The sequence below is a fragment of the Lepisosteus platostomus genome, chromosome 10 (assembly GCF_059453375.1).
Source record: "Lepisosteus platostomus isolate fLepPlt1 chromosome 10, fLepPlt1.hap1, whole genome shotgun sequence".
NCBI lineage: Eukaryota > Metazoa > Chordata > Actinopteri > Semionotiformes > Lepisosteidae > Lepisosteus > Lepisosteus platostomus.
Window position 1 is genome coordinate 15,869,104 of NC_142620.1, and position 17,848 is coordinate 15,886,951.

Below are 17,848 nucleotides of genomic sequence, written 5' to 3' on the forward strand. Positions count from 1 at the left end.
ATATGAGCTGTTGAAACCAGGCAGTGATCTGACAGGATGACGCTTCTCATACATAATGAGCCCATTAATTACATCAATGTGACAGGCAGCAGTGCCTGCTTAAAAAGACAAAAAGAGAGGCAGATGATGTTATTAGTTGTGTTTGGTGCCCCCTGTATTTGAACAGCTTTAGGTAAGCAGTGCGTATCAGAGCCTCCTGTTATAGCCTTTTTTGTGATGTGAAATCAATTTTGCTGGCTTTTTGTTTTTCATCTACTGTGCAAAGATAGTTTGACCTGGGCCGGAGAGATAAGACGTGCTGTTGTGAACCATTGCCTTTTATTTCTTTTTTTTTTTGTTTGCAGTGGTTTTTGTTGTGGAGGTTGGGGGAGTGCTCTTTTAAATTACGTCTCTTTAAGTATCATTTAATCAGGACAGTTGGATGTGATACGTTATCAAGTAGCTGTTAATCCCCCAAGAATAGATCCTTAACCAGCTGTTTCTGTCATTGTTTAGTTTCCATACATTTTTGTTAATATTGTTTTATGTAGCTCAGGGCTCAAATGAACTGTAAAATGTAAAATACATAATGCAGAGTAAAATAAACATTTTCATTAATGCAATAATAGATCATAATACAACAATGCAAAGAATACAAAACATAGTACATATTACATCTTAATATTATGTGCGGCGTTTCTGTTGACTCTACAGTAAACTTTGTAGAGACATGGATTGTAGGAACGACTGAAAAGGAAAACATCTTTTTTTGGAGTGTTTTTTTTTTTAAAGAAGGTTCTTATAAGAGTTATCAAGGCTTAACCAGAATGGTCTGCTTTTTATTGTTGGATATTTGCTTGACTGACACAGAGTATGAGTTTTTAGTACAACACATAAGAATACGAACATGTTTTTTTTCCCTTTTGTAAGACACCAAAAGTGATATTTATCAAATAGTATTGGATTCAACTTATAGTGCTTTCCGAAAGGGATTGTTACTCTGTATAGTTAACATTGACTTAACTGAGTTTTCCTTTGATAATTTAAACTGTGTCAGCGCTGCAGGAGTAGCAGCATGTTAATGGCAGTGCGAAAATTGATGAGACACCATAATGGTATGAAGCTACGCTCCTTCGATAGATGGAGAATCATGTAGAGTTGCATTATTAGTGCTGTCTCAATTAATGAATCTACAACAGGTGCGGAAGAGCATACATTTACTGTATTGTGTTCCAGATCTTCCAGTTGTTTTTGTATTTCATCCTAAACAAACAAATGAGCATTATCAAATGCAAGAATGACACATGCCTTGATTTTCTTTATAAAGAATTCAAAACGCCTTCAAGACACTAATACCAAAGCACTTCATGAGGCAGCTTGTAAGTGAATAAACAGTGCTTCATTTCTTTATCACTAGATTGTTTGCTAACAAGGACTGAAATATGAAAAAATGGTAATTGGTTAAAAGTAACAGTTTCTCCATAATTTGTGATATGGGTTATACTAAATCTAAAGCTTTTTTCCCCTCAAACAGAGATCTTGAAGTGTGTGTTGTGTGAGAGAGAAAGAATGCTTATGTGGAGTGTCTAGGTGACACTCCGTAGGTACAGGATGAATTCATACTTGATGCTGTGAAAATTAGAAGTGAGGAGCTTAGAGCCATTATAAGCTTTTGAACTGGGTTTAGACTGTTACATCTGACACCCGGTCTCCTTACCATCTGCTATTCAATGTTCAAGTGGTATCAGATTTTGTTGTGTTGTGACACATCTTATACTGATTTCTTTATATTTTTTTATCCGTTGTTACTTTTGTGCTATTTTCACTAGCTGCTAAGCTGAAATTATTTCAGAAATCTTTAGGTAAGGTAGATAGGCTTGGTTTGTAAAGGCCTGAGTTCATTGTGCTTCAATGCACTAGTAAATTTGCACTTAATCTAACAATACCATCTTACAGAACTTAAATATTGACAGTAAACAACACAAGGAAACTGTTACATAATACCTACTCTTTTTCTTACTAAATCTAAGAATTTACATTTAATTTTTTAATCCCTTCCATTTTGCAATTGCCAGTTTCTAAACATTTTAGGTTCAGTTGATGCTGCATACTGGGTTGAAGATTTGGACTTCTTTTGAAATATGTACTGCCACCAAACCGTCCAGTTCCTTTTCATCTCCCTCAGTTCCTTAGTGCCAACAGCAACCAGTACCAGCAAGCAGTGGTTTGAAACCACACACTGCAGGCTTACAGCTGTAGCTGTTTCATGGTAAACAGAGGATGCTGTGCCTGACTCAAACCACTCTACCTTGGCAATACTTAGTCAATAGGGCTCTGCCAGCCAGAAAAACAGGTCACAGCTAACGACAAAACACGGACTTAAACCATTGATGTCCTGAATATAGCACTGAAGCTGTGTTTACTGGTTGAGTCATTTGGGAGTCCCTTGATTTTGGCATGCACAGTTTTCTGCTTCTCTCAACATTTCAGAACACTATCAATCCCCTGAGGCACACCACAGATTCAGGGCAGCACAGTTTCTCTGCTCGTCATCATCTTATCCAATGTGCCATGTGAGTCAATGGATATTTAGCCTTTACACATCAGTCCAGATGGTGTTGCTAAAAAGTGTCCCAATTATTCACCTAAATACTTTTCATAAGCTTCCTTTTAACACAAAGGTTATGATTGTTCTTTGAGATGTAATGGCAGCCTGCAGTAGCCTCCAAATTTCTTCATACCCTTTATGAACCGTTATCTAAAGAGTTTGTCGGGAAATACAAGTGTACATAAAGATTTTTCAACAATAACAATATGTGATAATAGTGTATGTGAAGTGATATTGTAAACATCAGTGAACAGTTGTAAAAATACCTATTTCTAAATGCAGAGTATTGTTCTTACAGTAGTTGTTAGAAATTTAATCCACCAATGTTTTAGGTGTCTGGTAGTTTCACAAAGCCACAGAATTCTGTAGTAGCTGCTGGAAGTCACCTCGATTGCCACTAAGCCTTAGTAGACAGCATAAGACAGTTTTATCCAAATGTGGGGTCAGAATAGTGGTTTGGAATGATAATTTATACACATCCCAAAACCCCACTTAAGTTACAAGTTACCATGGCAACATGAAAAGAAAAGGCTTACATTTGCCAAAGAGCAACTAATTGACTCCCAGGTCAAATGTGACACACATTGGTTTTTTGGCCAGTCTCACCATATTTATGATGTAGAAATGTAAAACTCCTATTGAAAAAGAATGCCCTCCCTTCTGTGATTAATACAAATGGATGTGTTTTGCTTTAAAGTTGGGTTTGCTTCCTCTGGTCTTGGTGGAACAGATGTTCCTCAAATAACAGCAATATCACGATAAATTAGTCAAGGATTGGTGCCATCTGTCATGAGTGTTAAATTTGGTTGCAAATAAACTTCACAGTAGAAGAAAAATACAATATGTGCATTAAACTTAATGATCTAAAGGATAATATTCACTTTTGTTCTGGTTATCACAGACTTTAGTAGAACTTGGTACAGTATGAGCTGAAGAAAGGAGCTCACAAGTGTAGGTCACACAGTCTGGAGGAGCTGGAGTTCTGCTTGGAACAGGTGCCAAACATTCCTCATGAGTAAATTAAAAGTCATACAGGTCTTTAGTTTTTTTTTGTAAAAAAAGAAAAATACTGAATGTTCACGCTAAAGCAGCTTTTAGCCTGATCGTGCATGTCTGTATTTTCCTTTTGGTATTATAATGAATAAATCCAATGAGTGTTCTGCTGACTTAAATGTCAAGTGAATATCCAATGGAAATAATGAATATATAACATAGCACATTTTTTTACAATACTTGTTCTTTGTTGCAATTTTGAAGGACTTCTAATGTAAATTTATCAGACTAACATGTAAATATATCAGAATGAAAGACTGAAGCTAATCAGATTATTACTGGTAGAACACAAGTGCATAAGAAAGGGAACAAATGATAAAAGACCATTCTGCTCATCGTGCTTGTTGTCTAGCAACTAGCTGATTTCAGAATCTAATTTAGCCACCTCTTGAAAGAATCTAGCTGGTCAGCTTCTGCATTTTGTTTCCAACCCTAAAAAACTGACTGTGTCAAAAAGCATCTCTTAGGTATCAGTACAATGTCCTGGTGAGCGATGATGTTCTGGAACATCGGTGCTCACTCACAGACAATGCAAGTCTAAGCTAGATTTTACGGTCATCTCTTTCAGTGATGACATGCTTCAAAAGCTTTCTTGACAATTCGCAAATATTTTCTGAATTACTGCAGCCTGTAATATTTTTCAAAAGTGTGGAACAGTATTAACAAAATGTATTTACACTGATGTGTGAGCATTACGATTATTTTTTATCTTAAAATCTAGTCATGCTTTACTGATAGCCATTATGGAATATCATTTTATTTCATTTTGCAAACTTAACTTAAGCAAAATTAATTTTGCTTCAATGATTAATGGTCATAACTATAGTAACTAGAAGCAAATCCAGGGAATATTTCTAGAACTAGAATTGAGACTCTAGCATACTGAAATAACTCTAAAAATGTGAATTTGTCTCTTTAAGTAAAAGTAGTCAGGTTTTCCTATTTTCAAGTAAAAAAACCTTTTCAAAGTCATTTTAGTGGCAATTGGAAGTGAATATAAAAGAACTTCAACCTATTAAAAACTAATAGAAGCAGTTTTAATAGAAGACTGAGCAGTTTGAGACACAATCAGGTTTCTTCCTGCATTTGCCTGCCTGTCATTAACCTATCTCTTTGGCAGCTAAGCAGTAGGTTAATCATTTTGCCCTTCTTGGGGACTTTCCTTTTCGCCATGTGACAAATAGTTTTTATAACTAATCAAAGCTTTGCCATGGTAATTCTTGAAATTGACCATGCAGGTTGGGTTCCCGGTGAGATGAGAGAGGAGGGTGGTAGCTTGTTGGCTCTAGTACACTCCAGTAACAGCTCTGTTCCTCGCTTGGACTTTCTTAATCAACAAGGGTCTCCTTCTAATTGCTTTAAAAATTCCTCAGTGTTCATTGTGCTGTGCATACACACTTAAAGATTGCATTTGTAAATATTGCTATTCATGTAATGAAAGGGCTCATTGCTTAACTCTGTAAAGGAAAAACTCAACCGTGAGTGCGCAAGTGAAAGGATGGTCATGTATCGCTAATTAATGAGCTTCTTTCAATGAAAGTTTCATGATTTCTTGTCGGAAGATATTTGATCATGGTCTGCTGAGATGGAAGCATCACTGTGGGGTCCAGCAGAAGCATGCAGTATAGGATATCTGATATGACTTCTACTCAGAGGCTGACGTCATAGCTGCTGACCTTGAGTTTACAGGAGCTAAGGCAATCTATGCCTAAATGAGCTAGATTCAAAAAAGTACTAGAAGGGTTTTCATTGCCTTCCTATGCACTTAAAATGTAATTAATATCAAGACTGCAAAAGTCAATTTAGAAATTAACAGATCTATAGAACATTTCTGAGCATTAGAGTAGGAGAAACTGTCTTTGCATTGTTTGTGTGCAGCTATTTTTCATTTGACAAAAATATTTTCTTCACAAAACTTTGTTACAGTACCTCAGTACTCCACAGTGCAATACAGTCAGAACAAATATTTCCCCAATTCAAAGTAGTCTATGAATTAAACCCATGCTGTCAGTGATGTACTGCGTAGACATGGTTTCTCATGGTGTTGTGGTTTTCTCAGTTAAGATCATGAAATATTGTTTAGTTTGCAAGGCAACTTCTAGTGTCCTTACAGTTGATTTTAGACAAACTGTATATATAGATGAAATCCTTCAAATGTAACTGCTGCAGTTCTTTGATCATGAAACATATCAACATTATTTGATTTTTAATGACAATAAAAAAAATGTTGCCCCTGCTGTTTCCACTATGTATTTGTTTTTCGTGATGGTTTCTTCTTACTCATTACTCATGCTCAGTTTTACATCAGCTAGAATCCCTCCCATAGTCTGGATTTGTATTTCGTACCTCAGGATTGAGTTTCTGCTCCATAGATAATGTAGTTTTAAACTACAAACTACAAAGAAAAACTACTTTCTGTAGGTTTTGGATGTAGAACATTCCTGGGCTTGAAACATTTTTAAATGTGGACCTAAGTAACAGACGCAGATTATATAATAGAACTAAGACAATATAAATAAGAGTTGCTTACTTATCTCCCCATTCCTTTGCCAATAGATTTTCAGCTATGGGAAGAAACAGTTGTCTTCCAGAATGAACTTCTGGGGTAGGCGACCCAATGTGGTCTGGGGGTTTTGAGGTATCTGTCAGAGTTAGCAGTTTATATCCAGCCATTTTCCAGTTGCTTCTTTCAGTTCAGTGTTGCAGGGGAGCTGGACCTTCCAACCAGCAACAGGTGCAAGGTAGGGTACACCTTGGACAGGACGTCATGCTATTGCAGGGCAATCAGTTATACATTTAATTTCTGCAAATCCTTTTATGGTTACCATCTTAAGAAACTGCATAATAAAAAAAAATACAATATTTTTGATAACCCTGTCACCTCGGGGTCTTTCTGAACCCAACAAGTGTTTTCTGGTGTGAACAAAATGCTACTGCAATTTGAGACCAAAAGGAAATATGGCTGAGGATTGTCAGCACAGCATGTAAATACTTCCCAAGAAGTCTCCATACTAAAAACGGATTATACACATTCTGAACACAAAGTGTGTCTAAACTGCAGAATGTGTTGTAAACACAAGAACTCAGTTGCCAGATTAAAAGAGGATCTGTGTCCCAGATTTTGTAATATAACTGTTCCGCCTTAATTATTAATAATTTTATAATGTTTGTGGGAAAGGTGATATGCTGACAGCTTTTGACAGTCTAGGTATCAGCTTGTAATTACAATGCTTCACTGACAAATATAAATGTAGCAGTGTGGGGAGAAGGGTATGCTCTCATTAGGCTGCTGTAATTGTGCCTTGTTTTAAAATATTCTGTTGCAGTGGCATCTAAAATACAATTTAGTCTGTCATTGCTGTAGTTTTTTTGCAAAAGTGAGGAAATGCAGAAAGACAAGAAGAGCCACTGTAGTTTCTAAACCTTGCAGTGATGTTAACAAGATTGATTTTGGCCAAATGACATTTATTTCCAGATTATAGAAAATGATGTAGTCTTGCTTGCATGCAATGCTTATTGAACAGCATACATTATTTTCCCAACATTTATTATTTTCTGAGGTCTTTCATATTCATGACAAATTGAGGTTTAAGTTTAGACTCCTTAAATATTGATGTTTAATAATCTTCATTGCAGAGGATTCAGCTGTCTAAATTATTTGCACTCTTGTATCTTAACCCTGTCTTTTCTGATCTTATTCTGCATTTATTCATTTAATAGCTAGTGTGTTCCCTCTTTGCTTTACTCAAGGAAATAAGAAATTTCTGATAAAAAATATTGACTTTTTGCGCTAAAATCCAATATTGTTGTTTTGTGTGGCTACAAATATAAAAGTGCTTCTGTTAGACATTTTTCAATACAAATATTAAAATGCTTTATTTTTATTTTCCTGCCTAGAGGTGGGAAACACATTTCCCGTTGAAGATGATAACCAGATAATAAGCAGAGAGCAGCAATACCTCTGAATTTTATAACGACAAAATGCTGCTGAATCCAAGTGCTGTACAATGTAAAGAGAAGGGAACTATATGAATTGGCTGTTACACCACTTAAAAGAACAAGACACTGCTAATATGGCCTGTCTCCCTGTATTGCTTTGAGTAAGCTGTGTTCCACTTGGTTAACTGCCTGCTGTGTATTTTAAATAGCACTTTTCTTATACATTTGCCCTGAAGTACCGTTTTTATTAGCCAACAAAGACTCCTAGAAAAAAGGTACACACTTGCAAAGTTGATTCTTCTTATATGAAAATATATTTTTCTACAGATGCAGCATCGTGTTGAATAATATTCCTTTCAAATTACAACATGTAATATTGCAATGTACAACAATAATCCAATTTCAGTTTTTGACTAGTGCAATTTACTGTCGCCTGCTTCCCTTTAAATCCATATCATGTTGCAGTATCAATTGTAAACATTTTGCCACAGATATTTTGGAAGAAGAACAATTGTTATGGATGTGATAAACTGCATCAAAATCATTTCTCCTAAATAATTCCTACATGGTTTATATCGATCCATTTAAAGAAATCCATATACTAATATTCTATTCTATTATAGTATTTGTACAGTACAAGTTAAAAAAATATGCTGTGAGTTCTGTTTCTGTGGTATTACCTAATTTATTAGAAGTATTTTAAGAGCCACAAGAACCTGAGCGATAAAGTCACTTCTGTGTATGTGAATGATCTTAGACATTTCCTTATTTTTAGTAAGTTTTTTGCATGATTTTGTACTTAAAAGTATATTACTTAGTGAAAGTACTTAATTATTAGCAAGGTAACATTTGTTTAAATGCCTTAAAGGCATTATTTGTCTCTGATTGTATGGTAATGGGGGATCAGAGAAACCTTTACCACATTTTCAGTATAAATATCAATCTGACGTTAATGTGATTATAAATGATTGGATGACATGAATAACCCGCCAGTGAAAATGCACTTGCAGAAAGCAGTTTTTATTGCGCTATCCTGCCTCATTGTCTTTGTTTCTTTTCTGTATGCAACACAAGCCACTTTTTAAGTGTCAATTCAATAAATTTACATGTTGGACATGTTACTCTAGGACAGTATATATTAACAATAATTCTGTTTATTATGCATTCTCCATTTTTAGGAGCATACAAAACACAAGCTTGCTGAACAAACGAGTTAATATCTTTTTCCTGTTACAGTTTTAACCTTTGCAGTCTGTTAGCTAGGCCGCTCAGGAACTAGACCCTGTGCCTTTAATGTTTGGTGATTTTGTGGATTTTGTTTTCTCCTTACAAGCGAGTCAAGATGGAGATACTACAGTTTTTTGCCCCTTTCAAACTGCAGCATTGTATCACATGACCGTATTCAAAAATCCATTGAAATTGAATGAAATCGTTGTTTACATTGTCTGCTAATCACTATAACATACTTTGATGCACAAAAGGAAGATTTGTTTGTGTTATGTCTTCTGCTTTTCTGAACAATTCCTGGAAGGAGGGTTTAAATTGATAAGACTTCTGCAGTTCAGCATAATTACACCATTAGTACCTATTTAAGTTGCACTCAAATGGTAGCCATTAGGAAAATAGGACTTACTCTGTCTATGTTCAATGTAATTTAGTGATTTTGTGCATTAATTAATAGTAATTGGGATGCATCCAAACCAACATCCACTTTGCATAGGCTTTTATTTGTGCTAATGCTCTTTTTCCACTTTGCAAGACAATCATACACACGGTTTAGCTGGACACTCTGTAAATGTAGATGGATTTTTACATTCCATTGTAGGGCTAAAAAGAGATCTCAATATATTGCACACACTGTTATGTTCTTAATAAAGAGCTAATTATTTTTCTGGAATGTATTATTTAAAAAGGTAAAAAAAACAGGTTTACACTTTCTCAGCTAACTGGTTAAAGTTTTGGTGTTGCAAAGATATGTTTTAATTCACTAGTATGTTCCTGACAAGCTTAAATATTTATTTTTTCATAACGCAGGATAGAATTGAAATAATAAATCTAAACTATATAACACAGTCAGCAATGTTAAAGACATAGGCATTTAACCATGGCAACAACTCTTTTACAGTATGTAACCTTTCTTATGCCTTAAAACTTACTAAATTTTATTTCTTGTTAGGGAAAATGTGTTTGTTAATAGTTTAGGTGAAAAACAACACCTTAGTAAGGTACAATAATTAAGTGACTACACAGGGGTGATATAATTTGCAGCATTTTTTAAGTACTTTGCAGATCTACGGGAAGCACTCTGTTTAGGTTGTCAGGAAGCAAAGGAGAGGCATTTTGAATTTTAGTGGTCTGCTTTCTCAAATTTCTGTTAATCAGAAAGTACCCTGTAACTCATGTACAGTATGTGAACTTTCACTTCAAGAATGATGCTGTTACATTCAGAATTGTATAGGCTGCGTGTGAGTATTTCTTGTGGGGAAAAAAAGCATTATGTGAGTCTAAATTTCACCGAGTTTATGCAAGAACCTGGTATTTCAAATCTGTGATGCTTACAATTTTAAGAAACTAAACATTTGAACCTAGAACTTTTCCAGCAGGATAATTGTTATTAATGGCAGAGAACCTGATACGTATTTTGGGCTAACAGGCTCACTAATGAGGATTTAATAGCAATAATTAAGACATTCATTCAGTTTCAGCTGGTGTACTTTGTAGGATAATGCAAAATTCTTTTTTTACAGGTAGTTCTCGATTTATGCGGTAGATATGTTCCTGAAAGATGCACGTAACTCAAAAACTTAGTTTACATTACTAATGCATATAAGTGGGGAGGTTGTGTTCTGGGTCCACTCCCATTTATTCATGTAAGACGCATATAGTGTTGCAGTAAAAGTCATTTTAAAAGAAATGCATGTCAAGGTTTATCGATTTCATGTAAAATGTGAATGGGAAATACAGGCGTCATGCCCAAAGTCACATCTGAACACCACAGCTCTTTTGAGTCCTATGATTAGTGTTAATTGCTGATTAGTAACTGTAGGCTGTTGAATGTTAAGGTCAATTTTTTGGGGGGGTTGTTTTTAAATTACTATAAATTAAGGATTTTATGTACAAATGGTTTGCCCTGAATTTTTGTCTAAATATTTTAATGTAGTAGATTAGTTTTATGGTTTCGTTGATTTTATTTATTGAATTATTTTATACTTCATACAATATAAGCATGAAGTACTGTTGGATACAGTAAAGACAAATGTTGTCTACAGACATATTTAACAGTGGTGAGCCGATGGACAGTGAATGGAAGTCCACCATGATGGTTGTCTGTGTGTTACCCAAGTGATCCCTGTGCATGACCGATATGCTCATTATGCAGCAAAGCACAGCTTTAAAGTGAGAACTAACTTGTCCTAAATTAAAAAGTAGTATATAAACTTGAGGTGCTCTAAACCAAAAACCTGAAAATAAAGTATGTGAATCAAGAACTACTTGTATATGTTTCTGGAATGTGATTTAGCTTGGAACAGTGCCTATTACAAAATGTATTTGCACTGGTTACAAATGGTGTATATACTAATTGAATATGATTTAAAAAAAATAATGTGGCAATGTATGATATCCTTGTGTCACCCTGCAGATCCATTATACGCTCCAGTCACTTAATTGAAAATGCGAGTGAATGTCTAGAGTTTGATGCCTTGCTTCAGAGATAGCCTTTAAGAACACTACTCATGAGAACATAGGCATTGGTGACATGATATAGATAATATGATCTAGTCTCTCTTGTTAAAACCTCTCATTTCAGGGTTTTGGATTTGGAGTAGTTTTATAAGCTTGCCATTCCAGGGCAACTAGATATACATGTAAAACCAAGCTGTGAATATTAGCTTCTCCAAAATTTAAAGTTTTATTACACTGCATTTTTGTTAGATTGTCATCTTAAATATAATGAAAGGTGCTGCAAGTCATTCTTCTTTTACAGCTCTGTAAACTTAGTGTTACAGTGAATGGTCAGATTGTGCTACAGCACTGTTGACCTGACTTTATTTTTACTGCAAAAACAAAAAAAATGACTAAGCAGTATAATGGTGACCTACATTTCCACATGAGAGAATGAGCTACAAGCATGTTTGAAGGCTCAAACTATTATTAAATGATGCCAAAATGTGAAAGCTGATTTCCTGTGTTAGTATTAAAAAATACATTATAAAATGTCTGTCTAACTCAGTATTAATGTTGCACATACAGTATAAACTTGTATATATGAACTGTTAAGGGACTAACAGAAAATGTTTTTAATTGAAAAAGTAGTCTTCACAGTTCATTGTAACTTAAGCATTTAGGAATGTTTGGAGATTGTTTAATGTCTAAAATTTGCTATCTTCCTATAAATACAAACTTTTAAAGCTCAGAAATCCTGTAACTCAATCCAGCAATTAATGTCAGCATTGTTCCCCTTGTGGATGTAAATGTGGATTCATTTAGTTTATTTGAGTAATTTCTATCTGAGATAGAAAGGGGTGACTGCAAATTACATTTTTAAGAAAGTGTCTTTGTGAAAGCTGATAAAACTAAACCAATTTCCAGCTTCATATTTGCTGGCATCAATTATATTATCTAACACTGCCCACACACATTAGAACTGTCAAGAGAAATAACCTAATAAATTGCAGATGATCCTTCATGGCACAGATTCAGTTAGCATCTCTAAAACTCAAAGTTCATCCCTGGCAAGTGTGCATCCTTTAATTGATGGTAGACTGCTACACCATGTTTTAGGAAAATATATTTGCGAGAAGTGACAAACTGTTTAAAAAATAAGGGCATTCCAGTGTTCTTGTCAACATTTTCATCAGGTTGTGACAGTTTCCTAATGTAAAGATAATTTCAATTAATGTTTAAATGTAAAACTTAATTTCCCGTTCAAACATTTATAGAAAAAATAACAGTTTTTTGATATCGGAGTATTTCTCAAATTAGCTCCATAAGGCTTGGCGGAGACATTTTACTGGATCCAAAAAGGACTGAACTGCTATTGGGGTCCTTTAAGTTGTCTTTTGCACTGCAGTCTTTATATTTTTCTCACCAATTTGTCACTTTTTTAGTGCTGTCAACAGCACTTAATGAAAAGCATTAACTGTAGATGATTTTCCTTAAGTATCACATCTTTCCCCACCCCAGACCACATTAACAGTTAATGTTGTTGAGTCATGCACTGTGTAGCTCAGTTGTAGAATCTCCACTTTGCTAAGCACTCAGAAGGGGCTACTGTGGTTCTTTTTTCATCCTTTTTAGTATAAGTATATTCCCTTTAAGTGATTAAATAGGTTCTCTCCAAAGTTGGCAGATTTGCATTGATTTCCCCCCTTCTAGGTTTTGTCTTCCTTTAAGATATTTCTTTTTAGTGCTCACTGTTTGTTTGTGTAGTGAGTATAGGGAGTAAAATGTGCTGGTTTATGAAATCAGGAATTACTATTTAGATGATTAGATATGGACTTATTTTGCAAAAATGATTTTATTATACGTTTTGATTTTTGTCTCCAGCACACAAGTGTTAACAACTGAAGGATTTTAAATTGGAGACTTTCTTTCATGTGATGGTTGATCATTCCATGTCCTCAGAACTCCTGTGTCTTTGTGTTTTATTTCCAGTTGAACTCTTACTGTCATGTACTCTTCTTCATTCTTCAGTCAGTCGGTAACTGATTATTTTTGCTTCAATTTTCATCTTAAAAATGTAAGAAAGGCACAAATTAGCATTAACCCCGCTAGGATTAATAACTCCCCTTACATTGCTTAGGTATAGAATTTCAATGACTGGGTGTACACCATACAGTACCTTTCAAAATTATTCAAACCCTTTTACAGTTTTCACACTTTGTTTTCACACGTTTGTTTTTGAAACGTGCAGTAATGTCACATTTGAAGCAGCAATTGATATTTGTTAGATACAAAACCTACACCACACATTCAAAGCAAAAGTCTAAAAGAAAGAAGTCACTTAATTAACAGACAAGAAAAATAGAAAAGTTATGATTGTGTAAGTATTTCAATCTTTACTATCTTTTCAATTATGTGCTCAAAATTACTTTAACTACCCACAGAATTAGTTGAAACACAATTATTGTTGTGTGCAATAATAATGGCTCACTTGGTTTCAGGGTGAATATGCCTGTCTTTCTGTGGTCAGAATGTCAAGCAAAGATTCAAATAAAGAAGACCAAAGTCACAGATCTGGAGAAGGGTATAAAAAGTTACTAATATTGACTTACTCTTAAGTAACATTTTTCTGGACACTTCACTCAAAGTGCTTTACAGATAATGATGACTCCAGTCCACCACCATCTATGTGTAGCACCCACCTGGATGATGGCAGCCAAAGTGCACATCAGTTGTCAGTGGGATGAGAATAGAGTAATGAAGACAATTCATAGATGGGGATTATAAGGAGGCCCTGATTGTTAAAGGCTAGGGGGAAATTTGGCCTGGACACCGAAAAATGCCCTGAAATTTTTAAAGACCATGGAGAGTCAGGACTTTGGGTTTTGTCTGATCCAAAGGATAGTGCCCTGTTTACAGTATTGTGTCTCCAACACTATACTGGGGCATTAGAAACCATACAGACTGCACGGTATACTGGTCCCATCAACACCTGTTCCAGCCACGACCTTTCTCAGGAGGTCACCCATCCAGCTACTGGCCAGGGCTCACAGGTGCTTAGCTTTAGTGGGTTACCACTTGGGAGTTACACAGCTGCTGTTCCAAGACTGTTAATATTACTTTGAGCATGGTGAAGTGTAATACTTCAAAATAGAACAAAAAGAAATAAAATAACATCCACTGGGAATAATGACATCCTGCTTCTCTACTGTCCCTGTCCATGGCCTCAGAAGGGGATTAAGTTTAAAAGGAGATGCAGGGCAGGGAGAGCTCCCAAACGCGTGCTCTGTGTGTAGAGGCAGGTGCGTTGGCATGTGGTAGGCGTGTCACAGGGAGGGGCCGCTTCTCTTCCAGCGTCAGCGCACTGCAGGAAAGATACTATGATGTCAACAGCGTCTTGCTGCCTGAGATGGGAGAAAATGTCCAAGGGTCAACAATGTCCAAGTCACTCCACAAAAGGTTCTTGCATAAAACCAAAGAAGAATTCTAAAATCCCGCAACAAAGCACCAAAGTGAAATTGCAAGCATGGCAAAAGGTTTCATGGTCAGACCAGACAAAATTAGAAATTTTGGGTCTCGATGCAAAGCGATGCAAAATCTTTCAGTCAAGACCATCCCTACTGTCAAGAATTTTGGTGGCAGAATATTATAGTTCTGCTTCTCATCAGCAGGGACTGGGAAGCTTGTCAAGACAGATGGGAAGTCTTGCCTTTCTCCCTGTACTTTCAGGATATGCTTCAGGTTGCTGTGACCTTCCTAAGGACAAACAGCTTTCTGATAATGGATGGATGGCTGTTTCGGGCTTTACTTTACATGGTGCTAATGCCAGCACTGTAAGTGCCTGGACTGCTGCAGTGTATGTTGTACACTGCTTGTTTGTATTCTATTATTAATTTTTTATTTTGTTTAAATCACAAGCCCCCATGTTTGGAGCATTTCCAAAAACAAATGAAATCTTGAAAACCATTTCGGGTTTGAACAGACCGTAAAAAAGAAGAACAGAAATTTTCATTGTCAAAGGATGTTTAGGATTATATGGGTTGCTTATAAAAACGTCTTTTGTAACCATATAAATTACTCTAGGTGTAGCAGTTGCAAATTTCATTTCATTTCTAAATATATTTTCTTCAAGCACTTTGCATAACTTTTTTTTTGAGCACTGGAAAGGAGCATAACTGGAAATGTCTTCCTGCTGTATAAAATTAATTTAAGGAGGAATGAAGGAACATTTTCAAGGTCGTTGTACATGCGTGCACTTGCATCTCTTATGTTTACATGAACTTGCTCCTTAGTACATGAAGAATTAATAGGTCCCTGTGTCCCATTATATTTTTAAGCTGTGTTGACTGCCTTTATTTGAAGAAGATGATATTAAAGTAGAAGAAAGGTTTAAGCCTGCATGGCTTAGTCAGTCAGCACTGGGGTATAGGAACTGGCGTCACCAGATTTATTCCTGCCTCATGTGAAATAAGGATTTCTGTCTCTCAACCCGCTTCTTGGGTTGCAGCATCCTGAAAACATGCAGTGCCAGAGGCATCTTGTCATACTTTCAGTGCACAGAAACAAAGAGCATTTAAGCCTTAAATTAATACAATTCCTCCTTCTAAGTGTTTGGCTTGAGGTGTAGTCATTTAATTAGCTGACACAGGTAACAATGTCTACTTTTATCTCGGCTATTTCAGTCCCTTTCCGTACTTTTTAATACCTTTTCCTTTGAGTGTTTTTGAAAAAGTCAAGAAAGCTCTGCAAACGAAAGGGGCCATTTTGTAAATAAGTGTTTCATGTGCTCTCTCCTAGATGATTTTCCCTTAAATTTCCTTTTAGATTTTTCATCCAATTGTGTGTCTGTGTCCTTGGTGCTACTGAGTGTCAAACAGTGCCCTGGGTTGAACATATTTGTAGCCAGCAGCTATGTTGCCATGCAACTCACAACTGACAATCCACTGATGCTAAGCAGGTACGAGCCTGGCTGGTACCTGGATGGGAAACCTCCTGGGAAAGCTAAGGCTGCTGGAAGAGATGTTAGTGGGAGCAGCTTACCCTGCAGTTTATGTGGTTCCTAATTTCCCAGTACCGTGATGGGGACACTGTACTGTAAAAATATACCATCCTTTGGATGAGGCTTAAAACTGAAGTCCTGACTCTCTGTGGTCATTAAAAATCCCTGGGCTTTTCTCAAAAACAGTAGCGCTATTACTCTGGTGTCCTGACCAAATTTCTTCCTGCCCTTTACCAATCATGGCCTCCTACTGGTCCCCATATATTGGTTTAATCAGTCTTTTCTCCTCCCCATTAATAGCTAATGTGTGGTGAGTGTACTGACCCACTCTGGCTGCCAATGCATCATCCAGGTGGGTTTACACATTAATAGTGGTGCAGGGGAGTCTCTATTAGCTTTAAAAGTGTTGCATACATGCAAGGAATTATTATTATTTAGACCTAATGACTTTGTATACTTGCATCAAATCTCCTCTCAATCTCCTTTGTTCTAGACTAGAGAGAATTCCCCCCCCCTCAATGTGTTCATATATGACAGTTCTTGAGACCCAGAATCATTGTTGTTGCTCTTCTTTGAACTCGTTTTAAGGCTGTAAGATATTTTTGTGGTATAATGACAAAAACTGAATAGAGTATCCTGGATGAGGTCTTATTTCTCATCACAGAGCTTAAGACTTCCTAGGTCTTAAATTCCACAATTATTGCTAGACAGTATATATACCCGAGCATTCTGTTTTACTTTTTTATTGCTTTTCCACATTGTCTTGATGGTTTGGGGGGAGAATTTCTAAAACAACAACAATAATAAAATAGTGAACAAAAGCATAATTTTCAAAGAGCTCCAATGGAAGACCCATAAGTCAAGGCTGTGACTGCAGCACCCACAGCACTCCAGGTCTCTCCTTCCTGTTTCCCTGCCTCCTGTCTCACCCCTATCTACTAGCAGTCGAGAGGTCCATAAAAAATATCAAGTCTGTCCAGAGGAGTGAAAGAGAAGGGCTCCCATAGAAGCACCAACAACTTTTTAGCTGCTTTTAGACTGCCCAACCAGATCTTTTTCTTGCCACTTCTAAAGAAGACCATATAGCACGAACATTGCATGAGAACAGGAAATGTCCTTGTTTAGAGTGATAGACTAACAAGAGGCCTGTTTCCAGAACCTTACCTCTCCTACAGAGAGAGAGTGTACTTGGGGAACTAGAAACCAACTTCAACTATTGTCTGAAACTCTCTGTGAAAGAAAGGTAAGTGAATAATGTGATAAGATTTTGGGAGGCAGAATTTATCATTCCAAATAATGTCCCAGGAAACCATAGACATTTAGTTTCTTTTTTCATGTTGTAACAGCTGATAAAGATTTCTGTGATGCCTGTAGTAAAATAAAAGCCATACTGTAAATATAGGACACCTGTCCCTTTAGTTTGCCCCTAATCAAATTGATTTTGTTTTGAGAATGTACAGTAGGTAAGATCAACCCCAAGGAGAAGCCATTGTAAAATTTTGACAAGTACCACTGTTGCCTTGAAAGTTGACACGTTTTCCTCCTTATGTGCTAAGTCTCTGTCCTTGTTGGACCCTGCTCAAGTCTGCCTATCTATGTTGTACAGT

The 17,848-nt window shown here is 36.2% G+C and overlaps 1 protein-coding gene across 2 annotated transcripts in view; it reads left to right on the forward strand.

Moving 5' to 3' along the window:
• Positions 1–17,848, forward strand: part of aven (apoptosis and caspase activation inhibitor) — a 76,243-nt gene that overhangs the window by 21,290 nt on the left and 37,105 nt on the right. The window lies entirely within an intron of this gene.